This window comes from Sciurus vulgaris (genome assembly GCF_902686455.1).
Source record: "Sciurus vulgaris genome assembly, chromosome: 1".
Lineage (NCBI taxonomy): Eukaryota > Metazoa > Chordata > Mammalia > Rodentia > Sciuridae > Sciurus > Sciurus vulgaris.
This window is the reverse complement of record NC_136461.1, coordinates 189,076,077-189,103,454: the sequence shown is the minus strand read 5'-3', so window position 1 is coordinate 189,103,454 and position 27,378 is coordinate 189,076,077. Positions and strand designations below refer to the sequence as shown.

At 40.3% G+C, this 27,378-nt stretch overlaps 1 long non-coding RNA gene across 1 annotated transcript; it reads left to right on the top strand.

Moving 5' to 3' along the window:
- On the top strand, positions 1-27,378 carry LOC306637891. Its single transcript, XR_013757301.1, has 3 exons — positions 1-76; positions 25,778-26,405; positions 27,064-27,378. It is a non-coding gene; the product is annotated as an uncharacterized lncRNA (long non-coding RNA).

The window sequence follows — 27,378 nt, the reverse complement described above, 5'->3', positions numbered from 1 at the left end:
TGTGAGGATTCTGATGGGCTTTCTGAATGGTCTTCAGCACAGCTGTGTCCCATGCGATCCCTGGCTGGGGATTGAGGTGAGGCACTTTGTACTCTCAGGGTTATTCTTGACTTCCTTTCACTCCCTACTACATTTTTACACAGAAGGAATGAGATTATGATACCACCATGAACAAGTGTAGTAGACCCAGGAGATGCACAGAAGGTGGGCATATGGAAAGCCACCCTCTGCATTGATGATGGGCAGGTGGAATGGGCGACGGTGTCTACTGTTTGCCTGGAAGCCTCGGGACTTGCCTAGCACAAGTGGCTGCCTGGGTATTTATAATTTTGATGGGATCATGTCACTGCCCAGTTTTGAATGTGTTCTTGAAGACCTGCATGCGCTGGCCCCAGGTGTCCCTCTGTCCCCTTGTCCCCACCCTTCTGCTTGCTCACACACGTCCTCCAAAATGCCCAAATGCTGTCACCACAGTGCCTTTGCGGGAGCTGCTGGCTCAGGCTAGAACACTCTTCTCTCCATTTCACCAAGGTGGTTTCTCAAACAGCATTCCCTCAGAAGGCTTTCTCAGCCACCGCGTCTAATATAAGAACTACTCGCCACTCTATGGCTGCTTCCTTCAGTGGTTGGCAAACTCATTTGCCAGTCACCCACGGGAGGAAATGCAATTCATGCTGTGACCTCACATTATGCATACAGGTAACTGCAGAGATTCATGAAACAGGCAGGACTTGTGTTTGCTCTAGGCAGTGCACAGTGAGATATTCCACTCCATTCTCCTCCATTTCATCACATTCCACTCGAATTACTTTAATTCATTAGAGTCATGCCAGCTGTATGCCTTCATGTTGAGTCTACTACCAACCCATGAGTTGGTTGTTGGGTCATAAATACTTTCTTTTTCTTTACTTTTCTTTCTTTCTTTCTTTTTTTTTTTTTTTTTTACAACAGTTGTATTTTACATTTATGTATGTATATACATATATATTTACACATATACATATTCTGTGATAGTGTAGGCTCTATCAGAGCAAAGCTTGCTTATTTTAATAGGCTTATCACTGTTGTAGTCACAGGGATAAGAATCATGTAATAGGAACTCAGTTGTTTGGTGAATGTATTAGGTGTGTATGGAAAAAATATTTTGCTTTAAAATAATCAGGTAAAATCTTGTGCATGATGTATCTCTAATTAAGATTCATGATACCTATTAGAATATTAAAAACTGAGATGTCCTCTAGTGAAGAAGACCATTTGGCTTTGTTAATCCCAGGATTTAGAAATTGGGTGGATTCCCTCCAAGCTCTTCTGTAGAACACATCTATTGATGCCTCATGGGACATCAGTGATATTTAGATCACAGGACAGAAATAAATCTGGGCAAGTACAGCAGTGGTAGATGCTGAGCACAGGTTAAAGCAGGGTCTTGGAGGTCTCATTTTCTCCCCCAAATGTGAGGCATTAACTGTTCAGTTTCTGGCTGGAGGGAAGGCCCAGGGATCTTCAGGGAGGGATGGGTTGTTTGGCTGGCAGCCATCAGGGAACTTGGCTGAACTGGAATGACAGCGGCCAGATTTGAACCCAAAGCAGATGCTCAAGCTTTTTCACAACTATTCTCATCTGCAAAACCTGAGCAAGCAGCTCAGCTTCATGTCTCTAATCCTTTAGCTATAGGTCTGTGGGTAAAGGCAGTGACCCCCAGTGAGGTGGTCAAGGACCTGGGGCATCACCTCTTCCTTCCCTGGGCCTAGAGGAGGGAACAGGAAGGCCTTCTCAGGCTGCTGGAGGCAGAGGCAAGGAGCAGCCAGGGGCTGCTGTTGCTCCCAGCTCTGTGTTCCAGATGGGCCGATCACAGGAGGGCGATGAGAATTTAGGTCCTGGGGAAACGTTACCTGCCATCAGGGTCATCGTTATTATCATTTTTTAAAAAATCATTTTGTGCCCAGCCTGGGAGACCCCATGACTTATCCGAGTCCTTTAAGTTCAGTACTTACATTCTGAAAGTGGCATCTCACTGTTCATGGGTATGAGTTTTCATTTTTTCCTAACTAAGCCTTATTCCCGACACTCTCTGCTGATTTTCTCAAAGGCATAAATTCCAAGGCGGAGTTGGTTGTTTGTCGTCCCTGTTTCCCCAGTTCTGTGGGCCTTACGGAAGGGCTGTACTTGCTTGTCACTTTGGCCTGATGGGACACCTCGGTTTTATTTGCTATGCTTTTGGAGCAGCATGCCAGGGACATTTGGGCAGTGATATGGCACAGTAGATATTATTTTTAAATCAGAAAAATGTTTCAACAGTCCTGTTCAACAGTTCATCAGTTATTAAGAATAATGATTGCTGTAAGTATGCCAAAATAATGACCGGCCATCTTTATACGCTCCATCTATTGGGAAATGAAAGGCATAAAGAGTGGCAACTCCAGCAAGTGCATTCCTTGAAAGGTGACACACTTAATTCTAAAAATATGGGATACACAGCATTTTTATGGATGAAAATATCATCTCTGCAGTGTCTCCAGGAAAGGGATATGTCTGAGAGTGTAGGGGAAGTGTTTGAATAGTAATGCCTTAAGCACACCTAAATAAATGAACCTGCTCCTTCGATACCTGGCATAACTGGCCTTTGACATAGAATAACTCTGAGTTCATCCTCACTCCATCACCTGCTGGCTGCGCAGTTTTGAAAGAGTTACTTAACCTCTCTGTGCTTTGTTCCTCTAAAGCAAGATAATGATTGTTATCTACAGGCTTGCTGTGGCCATAAGTCACGAGGCGGCAGGCTCTGTGTCAACAGTCTGTGTTCAAATCTCAGTTCGACCACTTGTTAATTTTGCATGATATTGGCAGGCAGTTCCTGATACTTGGTCTTCTTATGTGCAGAAAAGGAATAAGGCTTCATCATGAAGTCCTTAGAAGGTTAAAATTAAATAATGGTGTGAATTTCTTAGCCCTGGAACTGTTTCAGAGTGAAAAAGTTTCCTTCATAAACATCAGTCATCATTAATATAAATAATATTAAGGAGTAGGTTCATAGCAGGTGCTCAATAAATCTGAGCTCTCTCATCTCTAAGGTTTTTCCATCCAGGGGCTTGTTTATTTCATTTTGCCTGCTAATAAAAACTTTTCAGAATGATGAAATTCTCAGGAATGTTTACTCTGCCATTATTTTAGAGGATACATACTTTTCTGCTTGAAACTTTGTGACTCCTTAGCTGTGAGAACCTCGTGTGTCAGAGTCATTTTGGGATTAGAGACACTTTGTCTCCCATAATCTTGCTCATAAGAAAGGATGGACTTATTTTACCAGCAGTTAATGATAATTGTGACAAAGATTTGGAAGCTGTGCCGGAAGGAGCACAGACCAGAATCAGAAGCCAGGGAAGAAAGCCCAACTCAGCCCTTTTTAGCTGTGTGGCCTTAAGCTAGGTTTTTGTTTTTTGTTTTTTTTTTTTTCTAATTTTTCCCTTTTTCTAACCATCCTGGTCCTCCATCTCTTCATCTGGAAACCTGTAATAAAAATGATGCTTCTATGAAAGGTTGATCAAATGAGAAGGTTGATGTGAAAAATACCCATACTTTGCAAACTATAAAGCCTCATCCACAGACATTTGAGGACATAAAAATCAAAAGGAAGCTACTTCTATTACTTTAAGTTTCTGGCATAGATGATTTTTGAGATAAAAGGGAAGTCCACATCATTGTTTTAATAGGTTACTGTGGTACAGAAAATGATATGCTTGTTTAAAAGTTGTTTTTTTTTTTTTTTTTTTTTCAGAATATAAGGTTAAAGATCAGAAGGCATTAAGATTCAAATTTGGTTACTTCTAAAACTCCTTCTATATTTAAACCTTATATTATGACATATTGCCTTTAAAGAAAGAGCATGGGTAGGTATCTGGAATTTAGTGCAAATTCAACATTCCAAATAGGTCATAATATAAAACTTGAGGTACCTCAGACCAGACGGTGAGGAATGACATTTGGCGGGCCTTATTCCCTGTACTGTGATTATATCATGGTTATGGAAAAACGTTGCTAAATAACATTTCATTTCTTAGTTTGAAGGTATATAGCATTTGCTTAGCAATGTGGACTTTGGGAGTGCAGTAGACATTTTGATGCCTGCCAAATATTTTCCACATCCTGAGCATATGATAAGATTGCAGTTCCTGACCCCTTTCCATTTGTCCACGTGATTCATCTGGCCAATGAGGTGTGAGCAGTCACAACACTTCTTGCTTCTGGGCCACAGCATGTCAGTGACTGTTGGAGACCTTCAGTGGTCGGTCCACTTCCTGTCATGGAAGGTGATTGACAGCATTGGAAATGGTGGCTGTTCTGTCTGCTTGGGCCCTGAATGACCAAGAAGAGTACCCTCCCTGGTCCAGCTGATGTGAGAAGCATATTTCATGTTGGGGCAACATTCCCCTTTGAAGCCATAGGGGTTTGGAGAGTCAGAACCTTGTCCATCCTGACATAGAGATAGATTCATGTCTTAATGTTAACTTTCCCACATACTGTGTCACCTGGGCACATCACAGTCTTTCCAAACCTTGATTTCCTCATCTGGTTTACTATTTTATTTAGAGATTATAATAATGCCAATTAATGAGGTGGTTGTGAAAATTAAATAAAGCAATGTAGATAAAGTACTTAGGATAGGGCCTGGCATGTGGCAAGCATTAAGAAATGTATTTCTTCTTATTATTGATATTTCATTAGTGACAGGATCTTAGTACTTGAATGCAATTTAGATGCCATCCAAGGTCATATGCTTTTTATTTTTTTATTTCATCACTGACTGAGGACCACGGTTGGACTAGTTGACCACTGAAAAGAAACAAAGTTCTTACTATGCGGCACATGACTCCCTCTGAAATTATAAAATGAGCTTGTGGGAAGAGGGCTCCTGGCTGTTCACCTCCAGTCAAATGTTGCTTGTCACTCTTATAAGGTCTCTGCTAATTCTAAGATTTCATAATTCTGATTGCCTTGTTTAAATTGCTATACATCTACTCTCTCCTTCTGATATCGCTAAGTAGAGAAAGAAAAAAGTTGGTTTCCCCAGCATGTTGCAGACTGCCCATTCTTTTCCCCAGTGGCTCTGGCCCTGCTTTCTCTGTGTCAGGAGCTGTCTGTCCCTTGGAGAGCAGCGGTCACACAGCTGTTCTGTGATTGCCTCATGAGTGTCTCCAGCACAGGCTGTCATGAGGCGGCCAGGCTTTCAGCATGCTGGGCCACTACAGCAACAGTGTCTGTGAAAAACAAGAAGCAGAAATTGAGACATTTTTCACAAGAGAAGACCTTAGAGGAGGGTAGATAAACATGAAGAATATCTCCATGGGCAGGGGGCGGTGCAGGATAATGGTGGTTCAGTTCTGGACGGGCATAAAGCTCAGAGTGGAAAGTATGAAAATTCCAGGAAAGGTGTGATTGGTGGTGATGGACGCACATCAGGTGCAGACAGGACTCAGCGGAGTCTTAACAGAGTTTGACCATTTCTTGTGAAATGGGTCTAAGAGGAAAGAAAGTGCAGAGAACTAGTTAAGGTATATGGCTGACACTCCCATCCAAATGATGAAGAGTGGACGGACCAAGGAGGGGATAGAATGGCCTTCAAGTTGCCGTGTGAGTGTTATATCCTGGAGGAGAGAATTAGCAGAGATGGAGGAAGTCACGTGCCGGGGCTCTCTAAGAACTAGGCTTATCAACTTTTTATTCCACAAGTATTTACTGAGCATGAATTAGATGCCAAGCTTAAATTAATTACTCTGTCCAAAGAAGAGAACAGAAACTACCCCATCTTGAAGGAATTCATTCTAGTGAGGAATAAAATCAAACTAATAGTGTCATTTTCTTTGATAGGGCAGATAATAGAATTGAGTAGTTCTGCTCTCTAACTGATAGGAGATAACATTGCCAGACTTTTGCTTCCAAATGTGAGTGTTTCCTCATACCCAGGCTTCCAGGATAACTGCTGAAGTTCTTTCATAATTTTCTAAGCATGTGTTTGCAAGCTTGGGTCTTTCTTACTTTACTCTCTAGGTGAAGTCACTCTTTAGGTCTTATGTTTACTTATATAAGCTTCTGCTTCTATCTTTATTTTTTTTCTCTTTAAACAATTTCTAAGCTTATTAAAGTAAACTAGAAAAAAAATACTGTTTTCTTTAGATATCTTTATCCTCACTTCCACTGGAAATTGTGAGCGATTATGTTACATTTTTTTAAGTGTTGCATTTATCACCCCTATTCTCTCTTTCCTTTGGGAATATCAATCCAGAGAATTATACCCAAGCTTCCTCTGACATTTTTCAAAGACCCACACAGATGGTCATTGTAGTTAAGCTCTCAACCAGAATATTCTCATTCTCCTTGTTCTTTAGAATGCTTTCTGTTTTCTTGAGTTTTATTATTTTTATGACATCTTAGGTAGGTCATTGTACCAAAAAAAAAAAAAAATCAACTTGAGATCTAAGACTGACTTGGCTTTGCTTCCTGGGCAACAGTGTTGTGTATTGCTAGGAGATATCAAAGCTCAGTATCGAGGATCTGTGTCCATTTCTCATCTGTGTGTATAAATATCCATGTCTCTGACACTTTGGAGGATTGTGTTTTTGAGAACTGCCTATGTATCCGTTCAGCAATGGAGATAAGTGAAGAGAAATGAAGGACCCACTGAAGTTTGCCTTAAAAGCTCCAACTTTGGTGACAGAAGTAAAGCAGGCACACAGGCAGAGACCAAAGCAAGAACCATCATTGCTCAAGTAAACAGGCACATCTAAATAATTAGTAACACATTGTCATAGTTGCTTCCCAAATGACAGAGGCATTTGGTTTTCTAAAACAGAATTCTGAAACCTCTGATATGTGTGCTCCATGACATATATTTGCATCCATTTCCCTCCTTCTCTGCCTCATCTTTGAACTTCTGTACACAGAAAATGGATCCCTTTGCTCTCTGTTTCTGGTGTTGGTAGCTTCCTTGCTTCTCTCCACCAACCTTTCTGTGCCACATCTCCCATTCTGGAGTTTCTAATTATCCTCATCTTGCAGCTTTCCTAGTCTGACCTCCATCCTTGTACTACCATGTGTCTCTTTGACAAAAGCCCTGAGATTTCTACAGAGATAGGAGCCATGTCAGGTCCCGCAAAGAATCATTGGAACCTTGCGGGCCTTAGGGTTTGAAATGACTTTGAACCTTTTGGGCATCAATGTGTGTGTGTGTGTGTGTGTGTGTGTGTGAGACTTGCTCAAAGAAGTTTTCTTTTTCTAAGGAGGGGAAAGCATTTCTTCACAAAAGCTCAAAAGACTGGGACATCAAATAACTCTTACAAAACAACATTTTGATGAGTTAAGTGTAAATGAATCAGAAACATATGGATTGAATTTCCCTTAAAATACACATGGGTTTAAAAATTAAGGGGAAAAGTGCTTGGCAAAATTCTCTTTGGGTTTGGCCAAGTTTGATTCCTTTGAAAACTAGTTCAACACATGATGCCAATCTCAAAATGCTTCTGGGTTCACACATCTCTGGTTCAAAGTGCTCTCTCCCTCAGAATCCTCCGGATTCCCCTTCTTCCCCTGTTGTCAGGACTGTGTTCCCTCAGTAATCCTAATCAGAGTGACATCTAAGAACACAGAGTGTATGTGAAAATCTTCTCCCATGCAGGAACTGCTAACGATCAGATCTTTGTGGAGGGCATTGAATAGGCACAGTATGACTAATTTACTTCTCAATCAGTTATTGAATATCTATGACATAGTAGGCACCTAGATAACAAAGAGTCATCAAGTTCAGACTCTCTTCTCAGAAAACCCATCATCTGTAGACAAAGCAGATGCATGTTATGATAGAAGGCAAAGAGATAGATGAATGTCATATGGGCAGAGTCCTGGTGGGCCACAGAATTCACTCCAGATGGTTCATCTAGCTCTCTTTCCTTTTTAGTGGCATTTGAATACCTGCTTTTTGTTTCTTATGCTCCTGAATTTAATGCTGGAGCTGCTTAGCTGAAGGTAGGGTTAAAGAAGAATGAAAGCAAAAGATGGTAGCAGCCATGAGCACCCTAGGGCTGAAAGAACAAGAGGGAAACAGTTAGCAGTGCCCAGGGGGAACTAGAACCATGAAGAGGTCAACACTGGGGACTTGTGGCCATGGATGGATACAGCTACTGTAGCATTTAAGCAGGAAGGGAGCAGGAAGGTGCTTACAGGGAAGCCTTTAAGTCAGTGGAATTGAGCGGGGCCCAGAATTGGGCAGAAGAGGGTGAGGTGCAAATAGGGAAACTGGGGGTTCATAGTTGGCATGTACCTGGAAGAGAACTCACTTCTGCCTCTGTGACTTAGGATGACAGCGTGGGATGTACTAATGTAGTGCCTCTTAACTATACTTCGAAGACTGGGATGTGATTTTTTAAGTGACTGTTGGGGGATTGGAAGCGTTTTAGGAACAAGGTATGATGCAAAGAGAGCCCAAACACAAAGCATGTTGGGAAAGGGAGTCAGTCCATACTTACAAAAGAACAGGTGTGAGAAAACTTTGCAACTAGGGAAGATCACCAAAGGTAGGCAGGTAGGCAGACCCCGCAGAAATGTGAATGCCATTCCAAAACAGTTGAGCTTTATCACTAGAGAAAGTGGAGCCATGGATGATTTTTGAGCAAAGTTGTAATAAAATCAAAATCATATTTTAGGAAAGTTAATTTTCTGGTAACTCAGTGTAAACTGTAATGGAAAAGGGAGATCAAGTAACTGGGGATCAGGTAACTGGTAGGTACTTCTTACAGTTCAGATAGGAGATGATCAGGCCTAGATGACTGTAGGAATTTTAAAAAGACCAGACCCTCCTTGACTTCATGCTTCTGAGGGAACTTCCTACAGGGCCAGCAAATAGAAGCACTCAATCAATATTTATTATTATTATTAAACATTATTATTAAAGATTAAAACCTATGTTGTAATTTTTTTTTAAAAAGCATCACTCTCGGGCTGGGGATGTAGCTCAGTTGGTAGAGTGCATGCCTCACAAGCACAAAGCCCTGGGTTCAATCCCCAACACTGCAAAAAAAAAAAAAAAGCTTCACTTTCTCTACCCCCGACTCCTGGTATTACTTTAAAACTAACAGGAAATTCTAAAAATTTAAAAATTTTTTTTTAATTATCAGTGTAATATATTTGTATTTCAAACAATACCTAAAGACTTATTCTGGACCCAGTCACTGTTGGCCCAGTCCTCCCTCAGGTACTGGCTGCACCTTTCAGGGACAGACACCTTCATCTCCTCTCTGCTCCTTCTCAGTAGCACCTTAATGCAGCCTCATGTCTCAATTTATCTCCTTTGCACCGTGTTTATTGATTTCTTTTTTTTTTTTTTTATTGTAAACAAATGGGATACATGTTGTTTCTCTGTTTGTACATGGCGTAAAGGCATACCATTTGTGTAATCATAAATTTACATAGAGCAATGTTGTTTGATTCATTCTGTTATTTTTTCCCTTCCCCCCACCCCTCCCACCCCTCTTTACCCTCTATACAGTAGTTCCTTCCTCCATACTTGCCCCCCTCCCTAACCCTAACTCTAACCCTTCCCTCCCCCCCATTATGTGTCATCCTCCACTTATCAGCGATATCATTCGTCCTTTGGCTTTTTGAGATCGGCCTATCTCACTTAGCATGATATTCTCCAATTTCATCCATTTGCCTGCAAATGTCATAATTTTATCATTCTTTATGGCTGAGTAATATTCCATAGTATATATATACCACAGTTTCTTTATCCACTCATCAATTGAAGGGCATCTAGGTTGGTTCCACAGTCTGGCTATTGTGAATTGAGCAGCTATGAACATTGATGTGGCTGTATCTCTGTAGTATGCAGATTTTAAGTCCTTTGGGTATAGGCCAAGGAGTGGGATAGCTGGGTCAAATGGTGGTTCCATTCCAAGTTTTCTAAGGAATCTCCACACTGCTTTCCAGAGTGGCTGCACTAATTTGCAGCCCCACCAGCAGTGTATGAGTGTACCTTTCTCCCCACATCCTCGCCAACACCTGTTGTTGCTCGTATTCTTGATAATCGCCATTCTAATTGGGGTGAGATGGAATCTTAGGGTGGTTTTGATTTGCATTTCTCTTATTACTAGAGATGTTGAACATTTTTCCATATGTTTGTTGATTGCTTGTAGATCTTCTTCTGTGAAGTGTCTATTCATTTCCTTAGCCCATTTGTTGACTGGACTATTTGAATTCTTGGAGTAGAGTTTTTTGAGTTCTTTATAGATTCTGGAGATTAGTGCTCTATCTGAAGTATGATTGGCAAAGATATTCTCCCACTCTGTAGGCTCTTTCTTCGCATTGCTGATAGTTTCCCTTGCTGAGAGAAAGCTTTTTAGTTTGAATCTATCCCAGTGGTTGATTCTAGCTTTTATTTCTTGTGCTATGGGAGTCCTGTTAAGGAAGTCTGGTCCTAGACCAACAAGGTGAAGATTTGGACCTACTTTTTCTTCTATAATCTGCAGGGTCTCTGGTCTGATTCCGAGGTCCTTAATCCATTTTGAGTTTAGTTTCGTGCATGGTGAGAGATATGGGTTTAGTTTCATTCTGTTGCATATGGATTTCCAATTCTCCCAGCACCATTTGTTGAAGAGGCTATCTTTTCTCCATTGCATATTTTTGGCCCCTTTGTCTAGTATGAGAAAATTGTATTTATTTGGGTTTGTGTCCGTGTCCTCTATTCTGTACCATTGATCTACCTTTCTATTTTGGTACCAATACCATGCCGTTTTTGTTACTATTGCTTTGTAGTAGAGTTGAAGATCTGGTATTGCAATACCCCCTGTTTCCCTCTTCCTGCTAAGGATTGCTTTAGCTATTCTGGGTTTCTTATTCTTCCAGATGAATTTCATAATTGCTTGCTCTATTTCTGTAAGGTACGTCATTGGGATTTTAATTGGAATTGCATTGAATTTGTATAGCACTTTAGGTAGTATGGCCATTTTGACAATATTAATTCTTCCTATCCAAGAACATGGAAGATCTTTCCATCTTCTAAGGTGTTCTTTAATTTCTTTCTTTAGTGTTGTATAGTTCTCATTGTAGAGGTCTTTCACCTCTTTTGTGAGATTGATTCCCAAGTATTTTATTTTTTTCGAGGCTATTGTGAATGGGGTAGTTTTCCTAATTTCTCTTTCTGAAGATTCATCACTTATGTATAAAAATGCGTTGGATTTATGGGCATTGATCTTGTAACCTGCTACTTTACTGAATTCACTTATGAGTTCTAAGAGTTTTCTGGTGGAATTTCCTGGTTCCTCTAAATATATAATCATGTCATCAGCGAACAGGGATAGTTTGAGTTCTTCTTTTCCAATTCGTATCCCTTTAATTTCTTTGGTTTGTCTAATTGCTCTGGCCAGAGTCTCAAGAACGATGTTGAATAGAAGTGGTGAAAGAGGGCATCCCTGCCTTGTTCCAGTTTTTAGGGGGAATGCTTTCAGTTTTTCACCATTTAGAATGATATTAGCCATGGGCTTAGCATAAATGGCCTTTACAATGTTAAGGAATGTTCCCACTATCCCTATTTTTTCTAGTGTTTTGAGCATGAAGGGGTGCTGTATTTTATCAAATGCTTTTTCTGCATCTATTGAAATAATCATGTGATTCTTGACTTTAAGTCTATTAATATGGTGAATTACGTTTATTGATTTCCTGATGTTGAACCAACCTTGCATCCCTGGGATGAAACCCACTTGATCATGGTGCACTATCTTTTTAATATGTTTTTGTATGCGATTTGCTAAAATTTTGTTGAGAATTTTTGCGTCGATGTTCATTAAGGATATTGGTTTGAAATTTTCTTTCCTTGATGAGTCTCTGTCTGGTTTAGGTATCAGTGTGATATTGGCTTCATAGAATGAGTTTGGGAGGGTTCCCTCCTCTTCTATTTTATGGAATACTTTGAGAAGTATTGGAATGAGCTCTTCCTTAAAGGTTTTGTAGAACTCGGCTGAGAACCCATCTGGTCCCGGACTTTTCTTTGTTGGTAGGCTTTTGATGACTTCTTCTATTTCAGTACTTGAAATTGGTCTATTTAAATTGTTTATGTCCTCCTCATTCAGTTTAGGCAATTCATATGTCTCTAGAAACCTGTTGATGTCTTCGAAATTTTCTATTTTGTTGGAGTATAGATTTTCAAAATAGCTTCTAATTATGTTTTGTATTTCAATCCTGTCTGTTGTGATATTTCCTTGTTCATTCCGAATTTTAGTGATTTGGGTTTTCTCTCGTCTTCTCTTTGTTAGTGTGGCTAAAGGTTTATCAATTTTGTTTATTTTTTCGAAGAACCAACTATTTATTTTGTCAATTTTTTGTATTGTTTCTTTTGTTTCAATTTCATTGATTTCAGCTCTCAGTTTAACTATTTCCTGTCCTCTACTACTTTTGGTGCTGTTCTGTTCTTCTTTTTCTAGGGCTTTGAGCTGTAGTGTTAGGTTGTTTATTTGTTGAGTTTTACTTCTTTTATTAAATGCGCTCCATGAAATAAATTTCCCTCTAAGTACTGCTTTCATAGTGTCCCAGAGATTTTGATATGATGTTTCTTTGTTCTCATTTACCTCTAAGAATTTTTTAATTTCCTTCCTAATATCTTCTGTTATCCATTCATCATATAATAGCATATTGTTTAATCTCCAGATGTTGGAATAGTTTCTGTGTTTTACTCTTTCATTTATTTCTAACTTCAATCCATTATGATCTGATAGAATACATGCTAGTGTCTCTATCTTCTTGTATTTGCTAACATTAGCTTTGTGGCATAATATATGGTCTATTTTAGAGAAGGATCCATGTGCTGCTGAGAAGAAAGTGTATTCACTCTTGGTTGCATGGTATATTCTATAAATGTCCGTTAAGTCTAAATTATTGATTGTGTTATTGAGATCTATGGTTTCTTTGTTCAATTTTTGTCTGGAAGATCTGTCCAGTGGTGAGAGCGGCGTGTTAAAATCACCTAGTATTATTGTGTTGTGGTCTATTTGGTTTCTGAAATTGAGAAGGATTTGTTTGACATACATAGATGAGCCACTGTTTGGGGCATAGATGTTTATGATTGTTATATCTTGCTGATTTATGCTTCCCTTAAGCAGTATGAAATGACCTTCTTTATCCCTTCTGACTAACTTTGGCTTGAAGTCCACATTATCGGAAATGAAGATGGATACTCCAGCTTTTTTGCTGAGTCCATGTGCATGGTATGTTTTTCCCCTTCCTTTCACCTTTAATCTATGGGTATCTTTTTCTATGAGGTGAGTCTCTTGCAGGCAACATATTGTTGGATCTTTCTTTTTAATCCAGTCTGCCAGTCTGTGTCTTTTGATTGATGAATTCAGGCCATTAACATTCAGGGTTATTATAGAGAAATGATTTGGTTTCCCGGTCATTTGGTTCATTTTTAAAATTTTGTTTATTTATTTGTTTGACACAACTTGTTTCCTCCTTTATTTGACAATTCCTTTAGTATAATTCCTCCCTTTGCTGATTTGCTTCTTTGTTTTTCATCTCTTCCTCATGGAATATTTTGTTGAGAATGTTCTGTAATGCTGGCTTTCTTTTTGTAAATTCTTTTAGCTTTTGTTTATCATGGAAGGATTTTATTTCATCGTCAAATTTGAAGGTAAGTTTTGCTGGGTATAAGATTCTTGGTTGGCATCCATTTTCTTTCAGGGCTTGAAAAATGTTGTTCCAGGACCTTCTAGCTTTTAGGGTCTGGATTGAAAAATCTGCTGATATGCGTATTGGTTTTCCCCTGAATGTAATTTGGTTCTTTTCTCTCACAGCCTTTAAAATTCTGTCTTTATTTTGTATGTTAGGTATTTTCATTATAATGTGCCTTGGTGTGGGTCTGTTGTAATTTTGTGTATTTGGAGTCCTGTAAGCCTCTTGAACTTGATTTTCCATTTCATTCTTCAGATTTGGGAAATTTTCTGATATTATTTCATTGAATAGGTTGTTCATTCCTTTGGCTTGTTTCTCTAGACCTTCCTCAATCCCAATAACTCTTAAATTTGGCCTTTTCATGATATCCCATAGTTCTTGTAGATTCTGTTCATGATTTCTTACCATCTTCTCTGTTTGTTCAACTTTGTTTTCAAGGTTAAATATTTTGTCTTCAATGTCTGAGGTTCTGTCTTCCAGGTGTTCTATCCTATTGGTTATGCTTTCTATGGAGTTCTTAATTTGGTTTATTGTTTCCTTCATGTCAAGGATTTCTGTTTGGTTTTTTTTCAATATCTCTAACTCTTTATTGAAATGATCTTTTGCTTCCTGTATTTGCTCTTTTAACTGTCGATTGGTGCGATCATTCAATGCTTGCATTTGCTCTTTCATCTCATCGTTTGCTTCTCTGATCATTTTAATTATGTACATTCTGAACTCCTTTTCTGTCATTTCTTCTGCCATGCTGTCATTGGGTTTTATTGATGTAACATCTAGATTTGTTTGCATCATTTTCTTTCCTTGTTTTCTCATATTGTTCAGGTATCAGTGGACCGCTGAGATATTGCAGATTTCCTCTGTTGATTTACAATGTTCCTGAAGATTTCTATATATATCCCCTCTTAGCCTTCAGTAGGCTGAAGTCTTGGAGGAAGTTGATAATGCTGTGCTCCACAAGGAAGCTGCCTCTCTAGGAGTGGTGGCCTTCAGGTGGGGTATATTCCCTGCTAGTGGGCAGAGGTGCCTCCACTTGTTGACCAATGGTCATCCAAAGGGGACCTAGGCTGTGGGCTGAGGCAAGGCCTGTTTGGGCCTGTGTCTCTGGTTTTACCGTCCTTGTGGGGAAACCTCACCAGGCAGGGAAGACTCACCCAGTGGGGAGGTCTCGCTGGTCAGTTTCCTCCTAGAGGTTCCCCTCAATTTGCAGCTACTGCCTGGGCTGGGCTGCCTTCCTCTGCAAAGTTTCCAGGGGCCCGGCCCTACCTCCTGGGCCTGGGAGCCTCACCCTTCGCAGATGAATCTCCTTAGGCTGCCCCTCCTCAGAGAATTTGCCCACAGGCCTGGAACCTTCGCTCCACCCTAAGCCTGTCTCTGTGCGGCTCTTCCACCCAGAAGCCTCCTAGATCCTGGGACTCTGCTCTGCACCTAATCGCCTGGCTGCGTGGCCCCTCCTCTGAGCAGCCACCTGTGGCCCCGAACAATCGCTCTGAGTCCCAGAGACCCGCCACAGGCCTCTTCCTCCAGAAAGCCGCCCAGTATGCCGGTGCGGTCACTAGGAGTCCAAGAAACTCACTTCGTGCCTCCTCCTCCCACCCACCACCCGTAGCCCGGGGCAATCAATCACTCCGAGTCGAAGTGACCCTCCCCGTTCCTCCTCCTTCTCCAGATAACCCCCCGGGTGTTCAGGAGCAGTCCCTCTGAGTGGCTCTGAATCCACGTGACCCGCTGCACGGGTCCTCTGGGCACCGCCCGGAGCTCAGGTGCGGCCACTCAAGACCAAGCGTCCCACCACGCTTCTCCTCCAGGCAGCCCCCCTGTGTTTAGGAGCTGTCACTTTAAGACCAAACAACTCACCACTCGCCTTCTCCTCTGAGCAGCCGCCTGGAGCGCTAATGCAGTCACTGCGAGTCCAAAGGACCCGCCGTGCTCCTCCTCCTCCTCCTCCTCCTCCTCCGGGCAGGCCCCGGGGTTCAGAAGTGGTCAGAGTCCAAACAGCTCGCCATACAGCCCCTTCTCTGGCAACCGCCTGTAGCTCTGGTGTAGTCACCCGAATCCAAGCGGCCACTCCTCTTCCTCCTCGTCCTCAGGGCAGGCCCCGGGGTTCAGAAGCGTCATTCTGATTCCAAACAGCTCGCCGCGCAGCTTCTCCTCTGGCAACCGCCTGTAGCTCTGGTGCAGTCTCTCCGAATCCAAGTGGCCACGCTCCTCTCCTCCTCCTCAGGGCAGGCCCCGGTGTCCTGAGTCCACACAGTTCTCCTCACCACTCTTCCCCTGGGCAGCCGCCGGAGCCCCAGTGGCTGCTCCGAGTCCCAGCGCTGTGCCGAGCGGCCTCCTTTACGGCGCTCCCAGCTATCCGAGTTCACTGCTCCAGCGGGGGGAGGGGCGTCTCGCCGGCAGTTCTACTTCACAAAGTTTCCTGCGTTCCGGGACCCCCGTCCCATCCGGGATGCCCCCCCAGGGGGTGAGAGTCACCCGGCTGCTTTGAGTTGGTCCCAAGCGTCTCAATATCTCCTCTTTTGAATCCTGAGTCCTGGAGCAACATGAAATGCAGCCACCCTCTAGGCCGCCATCTTGAAAACCCCCCTTGATTTCTTGAAGATAGATGGCATTTTAGTTATGTCAACTCATAATCAGTGATTGTATCATCATGACTTATAAATATTGTTTACTGCTGAACTAAATAGCCTACCAGGATTTCATATTTTTCTTAGTTTTGTTTGTCCTGGAGTTTCTAATTTGGCCAACGTTTTTACTTGCTAGCCACAAATTTTTAATTATTTTCAAATGTTCATCATCTTATTTGTTATTATCAAATTTCCCTTTCTCCAGGAATCTTCTTTCCAGAGTCCTGGGTCCTTCTCCTCCAATTAGGACTATGTGTTTATGGTTTTATCCTAAGAATTTGAATTTGACTTTTCTGGAGTGGATTCTTGGCTTTCTTTTTTTTCTGTGAATAATCCTTTGTTTTTCTTCTTTTACTTAATTGCTAGAGCACCCTTTTTAATGGGATTACCACAAAGGAGAACAGGTTAATTTTCTTCTTAGTTGCATCTGGTCACTCTCATGTGCATCTGTCTTACAGCCTGACTGACATTAGAATGTGTAGTCAATAACTTCCCTTCCCCTCTAAAGCTTGAAGATAGCATTTCTGTTGAAAAGTCTGGTGCCATTTTTATTCTTGCCCTTTGTACTAAATCTGATTTATTTTCCTTCTAGGAGCTTCTAGAGTCTTCTCTTTGAGCCCGAGTGTTCTGAAATTCACAGTGATGTGCTTGGTGTAGGTAATTATTCACTCATTGTCCTGGGTATTCACCAGGTCCTTTTCCATCCTGACACTTTATGGTCCTCAGTTCTATGACATTTGCTTGTAATTTTCCCGTGACAATTCTCTCTCTCTCTCTCTCTCTCTCTCCCTCTCTCTCTCTTCTATTCTTTCCTTCTGGAATTCATATTCATTGAACATTAGACCTCTTTTATTGATCCTTTATATACCTTCCCCCTAGATTTTTTTTTGTACTTTGATTTCTTAGAAATTTCTTTCACTTCATTTGATTTCTTTTTAACTTTCAACTTGAAAAAATGATAAATTTCAAAAATGGTTTTTGGATAATTGTTTCTTTCTCATAGCATTCTCTTCTTGTGTTAGAATGGAAAAAAAATCTCATCTCTTTGATATAATGTTTAAAATATTTTTTAAAGTTTTCTTTTTCTTATTGTCCATTGGGCTGTTTCTTCTTTGTAGTTGTTTTCTTTCTCCTTCATTCACTGTGGTTCCCCCAACCATGGAGAAAGTCTGTATTAAGATATGTATCCTTTTATTTATGATTTACACAAGCTGTGGAATTGGGTTTGAGATAATTTTTTAGATTTCAGGGATTGCAGAGAATTCTCATGTGTCTGTGGGAGACATAGGAAGAGGCCCTGGCAGTAGCTAAGAAAATACTTGTGTATGTCACCATGTTTTTCTTTCTGGAATGTTATAATCTACCGACATCAGTAAAAAGTACATAATATTTCAAAAAGTGAAAAGGAATAAAAAGCAATGCAGCAGACTTGTGTATATCTCTTACTCAATTTTAAATGTCATTATCATTACTATGCTTTCTTTAGAATTTTCATAAGAAATAAAAACAATTTAAATGTAGCTAAACCTCTGTCCTGTTCATTAATTTCTTGGCCTCTCTTTCTAAACTAACCATCCTCCTGATACTAATATGACAGTTCTTTATGTGTTTTGGCACTTTACCATGAATTATTAAAGGCATGAGGGGCTTGTTTACCTTCTTTTTTTGGTTTTAAAATTTACATAAATATCACCATGTTGTATGTTCTTTTGTCACTTGATCTTCATCACTCGAGTTTACTTTTGAGCTTATCCATATTAATAGACAGAGCTAGTGTATTCATACCCAAGGCTTCAAAACATCCTGTGGAATGGATAAACCAGAGTTTATGTACCTATTTCCATGAATTGTACAGTTGGGTGGCTTCCATATTTTGTGGTTATGAAGAACCTTCCATGAACCCTCCTGCAGAGGTCTTCAGGAGCACACATGGGGGATTTCTCTAGCACCGTGGTTTAAACCATAGGGCCAACTGGAGTGACTATGACGACGGGTTTCTGGGCCTTACCCCTAGGGTTCCTGACACAGGAGGAATGCAAACGCCCAAGAATCTCAATTTCTAACAAACCCCAAGGGCATGGTGATACTGGAACCAAATTTTGAGAATTACTGCTCCATGTTGACATCAGTGGGTAAAATGGTTTGTCACTGATATGTACTTATTTCTTACCTTGCTAAGGACTTCCAAAGTGTTCTCCAGAGTATTTCTATCAGCACATACCCCACTAGGATCAATGAATTCCTCTTTCCCACTTCTTGCCAAAAATTGGTGTCCTAAGTCTGTAAAGTTGTTATTAATCCCACTGTTACCTCTTGTTTTTTAGTGTACATTTTTTTCTGATTATTAGTGAGATTGAATATAATTTCTTAAGTGTTTAATGGTCACTGCTTTCCTTTCTTCATGTGTGAAGTTCATATATTTTGTCTTTTTCCCTCCTAATTATGTTTGTTAATTAATTTTGTTTTGTAGAAGTTTGTTTGAGTAAGCTCTGGAGTTGCTGTGACTGAAATACCTGACAAGAACAACTTGGGGGGGCTCATAGTTTCATAGGTCTCAGTCTACAGATGGCCAACTCCATTGCTCTGGCCCAAGATGAGGCAGTATACCTCAAGGAGGAAAGGCCCAGAGGAGGAAAGCTGCTCAGCTCTAGGCAGGGTCAGGAAGCAGAGAAGAATGAATGGGGAAGGGACCACAGGGAAGATATACCCTTCCAGGACACAACTCCCAGTGACCCACCTCCTCCAGCCATGTTACCACCCAGTCATTACACAATCTACTCATTTTACCTCTGAATACTCTTGTATTAACAGGAAATTTGGTGGGCCGCCTCCTATCCAAACCTTAACAAATGTCTTTATGTATTCTGGATAATCATATTCATATAGTGAATCATATTCATATATCTGGATAATCTTAATCATATAGTGGGTTACAAATATCTTCTCTTAACCTCCTAGTCTGTGATTTTTTTTATTTTTTATTTATTTATTTGTTTATTTATTTTGCGATGCTGAGGATTGAACCCAGGGCCTAGTGTTTACCTCACAACTGAGCTATGTCCCCAGCCATTTATGGTATTTTTGATGAGACTTTTGATGGGGGTTTTTTGATATGTGTGTAAAGATACATATTTATATTCTTGAAGTTTCCTACTTTTCCTTTTTCACTTTTCGTTTTTTATCTGGAACTATCTTTTTTTATTGTATAAGGTAAGAAACTCACTTTTCTCCCCCCAATTTGGGAGTCAGTTACTACATCTGTCATAAACAACTCTCCACCCATTCATGCATCTATTCCTGATATCTTTGTCCATTTGGGTGATCATTTGTCTATTCTAGTTACTTGAAATTTCTAGAAGTTTTATTATCTAATAGGGAAAGTCTACTTACCTTGTTCTTCTTCAAAATAATTTCACCTCTCCTAGGTCCTTCTGACATGACTTGATTTGTCTAGGTGGGTGGAAAATGAGTCCACATTTCTTTAAGTTGACGTCCTTTCTCTTTTTGGTGTAGAATTTTTTTTTTTTTAATTTTGTAGTATCATGTGTGTTTATTTAGAACTCTTTCCTTTTATAATGAAAACTTGAAGTGGATTCCAAGAAAGAAAGATAGAAATAAAAAGGACCAATGCAACTGGAGGTGGGGAGAGTTTGAAGGTATAGAGGAGAAAATTAATGCAATGATAAAAGTCATAAAATTATTGGGTTTAAACATAAAACTATTAAAATTTTTGTAGTGGTGAAGAGGTATGTGTAATAAATATTTGACCCTCCTGATGGAAGAAAACATTCAAGTTTCATGGTGGGAAAAATAGCATCTAATACCAAACACTGTCAAAAAAAAAGTCCTGAGTGGAGATTTTATTGAGAATATTGAAAAGCAAGGTCCCCAATAGTAATTTATTAATAAGTACAGAAATGCATTTCTTATGATGATGGTAACTAACATTTTGATGTTATTAAAGTTGATAGCAAATCACTAAGATGATGTCAGTTGCCCCTTCCAATGGTCCAACAGGATTCAGGCACTGAGATGGCTTTTACATAGATATGCGTTTTGCTTCAGCAGTTGACAAACTAGACTCAAGTCCAACCTACCCACTACCTGGTTTTGTAAATAAAGTTCCATTGGAGCAGAGTCACATCCATCTATCCACATGTTGTCTATGGCAGCTTTCTTGTTGCTAATGGCAAGAGTCAAGTAGTCCTAAGAAAAACCATATGACCTTCAAAACTGAAAGATTTACAATCTGGCCTTTTCAGAATAACTTTGCTACCCCCTGATCTAAATCATCATTCCTTAAATTATTTTCTCTGTATTTACATTGGGCATATTTAACAAATCTATTCCCCTTCCCCACCTCATTTTAGCACTTAAGAGTTCAAATCAAAGATGAGGCACTCTGGCAGTGTGATGTGTTGCTGTCTTCATTTAACTCAAGAATTCATTCTCATTGTATACACTTTTCCCAAGAATTTCATCAGCCCAAACAAGCAAAATACACACACACACACACACACACACACACACACACACACATATGTGTGCATAAAAGTACCATGCATTCTGAATTATGGAGATCCTCCATTAGCCTCAAGTGAAGACCTCCCTTTTATTCTGTCCAGAGAACCGGTCTCCCTCATGCTTTCCCTCCCTCACTGAGACACCAGCCATGGCAGGTCTTCCTGGAGTCTCAGTGAGCAGGCCAAGGCTATGCTGAGTTGGCATCTTTCTCCCCATCTGGACTTAAGTCCTGGTCAGCCCTGTGATTTTTTGCAACTTCTTTTCCTAAAGTGCTGAATTCCTCTAGGCTCCCTAATGTTAAGTCAGTTTGGCTAAAATACTTTTTCTTAAGGACTGGTTAACTGAACTGTCACAACTCCAAGCTGGCAATATGTTCCCATGGAAAAAGCACAGAACTTAAAGCCAGAAGTTCTGGTTTTGAGTTCCCAACCTTGATGCTTACCAGATGAATGACCGGTTGCTTAAACTCAGAGACTCAGTTTTCTCATCTGAAAAGTGAGGATACTAATAACTGTTGCCACATCTACCTATTGGGATTGTGAGGAACAAATAAGATATGTGAACATAAGTTGTAGACTACAAAATAATGCACACGTGTTCATCGTTATCAGCAGTTCTTGGAGCCTCTTTCACTGATTTCTCCATAATCTCCGGCAGCCTTTCACTTGTGTTCAGGTACAAGTCCCGAGTTGTCCATTGCAGCCTTCTTGACATAGGCCTCATTATTGCTTCAGCATCTCTGCTCCTTGGGAATGCACTGTGCCCCAGGCACTGCCACCCTGCGACAATCACTGCTGTAGGGCCTGAGCCTCTCAAAGCTGTGCTCTCTTACAGCTTGAGGTGGGCACGGGAAGGGAGTGGCAGCTTAGACTCTTCCTTTTGTCTCTCCCTAATTCTAAGTTATCTCATGGCCTTGGACCTCTGAGTAGTCCTGATGGTGCCTGGAATCTCACATATTCTCAGGTGAACACCATTCTTTAGTTTCTTTCTCATCTTCTCTCTAATAAACCTCATCTACAAGTTAAAGGCCAGAGTAGAATGGCGATGTAGTCACAATTGCATTCCCAGGTAAATACTACCTATTATCCTTACTTCTCCCATTTCTCTCCTTAGGTCTCAATTTTGTGCTCCAAATTCTTGCCTTCCTGAGTTTCTGCCATTCTCCCCACCCACTTTGTCCCACCCCTTTTCTATCTCCTCCAATATCTAGGAAGAAGGATTGGGAATTGAATTCCTCTCATTTCCAGACATGGGAAGCTCACTCCTAAGCGCAGGTAGGGTCATTCTGTATTAAAAGCTATGTGAAGTCAATTATCCCTTCCTTTCCTTGCTTGAACATGCCATTTTAAGCATATGCATAGTTTCTTCTATCACCAGCATCATGGAGCCAGCTCAAGAGTGGTCAGATTGTGAGATTTAGACTTGAGTCCAAGGGGTGCTACAGACCTTCACTGACTTAGGGTAAGTTATCCATCTCACGTGAGCTTTAACTAGAGCTCTGTATTGGTTGTTGGAATGAGATTAAATTAGATTAAAAGAGAATGAAACTCATTTGCTTTTTGTTATTTCTCATTCTATGGATCATTCTCTCAGGACCCTCATAGAGTAGGAGTAATTCAAATGTGTTTGTTCCATCAATAGCTCACACAGTTTTCTTCTGTGTACTCCTTAAAATCAATGTCTAGAATTGTCACTGGCTCACTGGTCTCTGAAAATGGCTACTTTCTATATCCCAGAGTCAGCTCAACTGGGCACCATGTTATAAACTGTAATCTAAATTTACTTCAATTTTGAACAAACTGCTTTGTACAGAAAGGGAAAAAACGAGGATTAGAGAAAAAAAAAAGTGACCATGATATGTTTGCCAGATAAAACATAATTTGCTTTATTTTTCCCCTTTGTACCATTAAGAGATTTATTGTCTTCTATTTATTTTCAGCACTTTTCTTCATTTCTGGGAAGTCTGACCTGCCTAAATCATTATTGCATCTGAACAGAGATTTGCAGACAGATTTCCAGTAATGGGCTCAAATAATGGGTTCTATTTGGCATTTCATAATGGCCCTTTATAGCTCAGAAAGGGGCAATGTGTCTTTTGTGTTTCCTGAGAAGCACACACGAGTGGCCCGAGGGTGTAGTGGCATGGTCTGAAGCAGCCCATCACACATGTTGAATTTCTGTGTAATCATACAGTATGAAAATTTGCATTTCCATTAGAATATGTTTGTGTTTTCTTATGTTCGAGAATGTCTTAAGTTTTAATTTACATTTCAGGCAGGGGTACCATTTTTATCCTGTACACTTGTGCCGGTTACTTTTTATTTTAGTGGGTACGTGCACCCCCGGTTTTAGATACATGTGACTTGGAAGCAAGGAAACTGAATTTGAATCATGATTCTCTCACTTTTGGACACCTGAATCTGGGAAAGTCACTTAACTTCTTAGGATGAAAACTATCTATAAAATAGGCTATTGGGATGTTTGAACCAACAACCAAGGACTCTTTTTTGTTGAGAAATTGTCTCATGTTAAGGGGAAGGACCAATGAGAACCAATGGGGACGTTAGAACTGCAGACGGCTTTGAAGATGATTACGGATGATCATTTTCATGAAACTTAAACTACGCTCATTTTGCAATAGCTCTACTTTCTCATCTTAGTTCCTTGGGGATTTTTTTATAGTGGTTTTCCTCATAGGAGTGCCAACGTTGGGAGCAATAATTCCTATGAGAACAGAAAGCTTTTGAGACAATCGCCAGCTTCAGGGTCCCAGTTTCTGAACCCTGACAGATTCTGATCAAAGATCGTTTCTGCACTCATCTCTTACCAGGCATTCTGGGCCATATGGAAAATTGCAAGAACTTAAAGTCATATTTGAAGAAACTCTTGAAGTAATTTTGAGATTTCTTCAATAATAATATAACATTATATAAGAATAAAATATATAAAAAGTAATTGTGCATATACATAAAGGACCAACTGAATAATAGTATATATGTATCAAGAACCTATTGAATACTATAGCATCTTATTGACACATTTCTTCTAATTCTATTTTTTTCTTCTTCTGGTGTGTGGATTGAACTGAGGGATGCTACATCCCCAGCTCTTTTTATTTTGAGACAAGATCTTACTAAGTTGCTTAGGGTCTCACTAAATTGCTGAGTCTGGCCTCAATCTTGCGATCCTCCTGCCTCAGCTTCCCAAGTCACTGGGATTACAGGCATGCACCACTGCATGCAGCCTCTCAGTCTCTTCTAATTCTTAGTACGACCCTGAAAGATTAAAACAAAATGAAACTATTTGTTCTGTTTTGCCAGTATGGAAATTAGGACTCTAGTTCAAGGCTTTACATTGAAGTGCCAAAAGGAAGTAGATTTAACAGAATTATACATCAACTACAATGTTCTACTTCACTGAGTTTTCTGTATAAATGGACTTTTCCTTTACTGACTGTTGAATTGGAGTATTTGGGGTAAAACAGAAGCAAGAATGATAATCTTGCATCTTCTAGATGTGAAGCTAATATGAGATTTACTCAGTATGTGTTGTACCGATCAAAGAGACTGCTAAGAGAACTTTAAATTAAGCATTAGAGCTTGTGTTCTTTGCATACCTCCAATTCTTGCATGGTGTCTGGTTTGTAGCCGGAGAGACGAAGGATCAGGACTCACTCCCTCCCATGTGCTCATTCACTTTCCTTTGTAATTAGATGAATGCTGTGACTTTGGGGCTGATGGGAAGACTGAGGTTGCTAACAATCCAAAATGTCTATCCCATCCTCTCTTCCTCTTGGGTGTTAGACAGCATGATTGTGGCACCACAGATGGAAAACCCTTGCTTGTCTAAATCCTTGCCTGGAAGAGACCTCCCAGGGCAGCCATCCCAATAAGCGCATCCACACTGGGCTGTGTGCAAGCAGAATGCAAACTTTCATTGTGTTAGCCACTGAGATTTAACTTGTTTGTACAGCAGCTAACCTGTCTGACCATTACAGCAGGCACCGGGTAAATATTTGCTATGTGAGAGACATTTATATGCTTCACAGTAAAATAATTTGGGGAATTTTTTTTAAAATCCTGATACACAGATTGCAGACCAACTAAGTAAGAATTTCTGGGATGTGTTATCTGATATTAGCCAATGTTTCTTTTAACTTCCTGAGGATTCCATTGTCAGTTTGAAAAGCACTGTGCTGTATCAGCACTATTCTAAAAAGTGTGATCTTTGGATCTTCTTAGAAATATAAATTATTAGATTTCCAGGACTGTAGAATCAGATATCATTGGCATTTGTGTTTTGGCAAGTTCTCAGTGGGGCAGGTTCTCAGGTATATTAAAGCTTCAGAAGCACCAAGCTAAAACATTTTCCTCTAGTGATTCTCAAGGTGCTCTAGTGATTCTCCTACTATACACTCATGGAATTCCTTTCTGAAGGCAGATTTCTGGGCCCAATCCCATGCCTACTAAATCAGATCTCATGAGAGAGTTGCCTTAATATCTATACACCTGAAGAATTTTCTAGATAATTCTGGTTCACTAGAATTCACACTCATCAGTTACTATTGTCCTTTCCCTAGAATCTCTACTTCCCCATGGCTCCTCCTCACCAGCTACCAACTCCCTCTGCATTTTGCCCATGGGATTCAGGCATTGGAAAGATGGTGGTTTTCAATCATTTGATTTTTACATCCAGATTGATCAGTAGTTTCTCTAAACAGAAAACTCTTCTAGTGCTTTAAAGTGTTTTATAGACTATTAATTGTTAAACATGGAAGATCTGGGGCAGACAACCTTCAACTTAAAGGATGAGACATGATGCTGGCAGATTTTCAAATCTGAAAATTAAAAATGCCTAAAATGATGATGTAAGTCAACCTCTGTTACGACTGATCGAGCTTTGATTTCCACTGATCTTTTCAGGAACCACGTATACTGTATGAAGAAATCTGATCATGGAACTACTTTAGATGAGAAATGGAAAGAACTTCAAAGAGAAATGGGAAAGGAATTTGCAAATGCAAAGGAATGATTGAGAAGAGACAATAAGTCATGCAAGTACATTGGGCAGGGCCTGCGGAGTGTGCTTTGGTCATGGCTAAAGACTTTGCAGGTTGATATAGAATGAGTTTCTGTAGCAGAACTTTTTGATCAAAGAGAAACACAACCTCAATCACTTTTAATTTTTTCCCCTTTTTTCCTCTTGCGCTTCCATTTCTTGAAAGTAATTTAATTTACATTGCAAAAAGTAAAATACATTGGTAATTTATCTGGCTAGTGGAAGAAGTTGCTCTAAATGGTGTAGCCACCCTTAGACTTTGGGTCTACTGGGTTTGAGTCTATTCTGAGCTGCTCTTCTTCCTTCCTTCACTTCTATCTATGCACTTGTTGAATACCAATTCTGAGCTCAAGATCTGGAGGTATAACATATGAATAAGAAGATCTCTGTATAGTGCTGAAAAAGTTTACCACTTAAACAAATGTATGCAAAGCAGCTCCAAGAAGACAGGCTCTGAGGGGACCAGGCAGAGAGCCTAGTCTGAAAAGGGAGGTGAGCAGACCCACTTCTCTTTTTTTGTGAACTGAGGGGTAACAGGGCCAACTCACTACTTTCATTAGAATTCTCCCACTTGACTCCTTCATGAGTTGAAATGAGGAGTTTGGGGAAGGAGGAGTCCTCCATATGAAGGATGGCCTGGATGTATCCAGGCAAAACTGAATGGAGGAGAAGAGACTGCGGGTCTCCATGTTTTACGGGAAAGCTTTTCGGGGCTCAGCCATATCTGCAGGTGTTGAAAGAAGTCTTAGTCTGCTATGCAGTGCACACTACAATATAAGTGAGACATTGATGGGTTAGAATTCTGGTATATACTGGACTGGCAGCCCTAAATCCTAGGAGTTAACTCCAAATGTCAGAAGGTGAAGGAAATACCACAATGGGAAGTACTCATACTGTTAAGAAGGGGACCCTAGTCACTCTATAAGGAGTTAGAGGTCAGTTTTTAACCCCTGGGAGCAAGCATGAGAAGAAGGCTATGTAACATTGTAGCTGGAAGTTCAGAATTTGGAGTCAGGTGGACCTAAACTCAGATCCTCACTCTATTACTTCACCAACTGCTTGGCCTTGAACAAATAACTTGATCTGTTGAAGCTTCTATTTCCTTTTCCCTGAAATAAGTACATACATACATATATATGCATTTTGCAAGGTGCTGGTGAGGAGTAAATGAGACAAAGTCTTCAAAGGACTCAGCAGGATCTCTGGCACACGATGAAGAAAACTTTGTCACTATTCTTTGTGACCACTGTAGTCCTTGATGAGTAAAAATGGAGGGCAAAGGCATGGAGAAAATGTCACTGGAGTGCTATGTGGATTTTAAGGACAGTGGCCACAGCAGAGTCCTGATTTTCCATAAGGGATGGAATTGCAACACACAAATGAAACAGAAATTCAGTTATGTTAAGTTGGCACCCAACCAGAGGCATAGTGACAGCTGTTGTCAGTTATTGCTCACCCCTGGCAG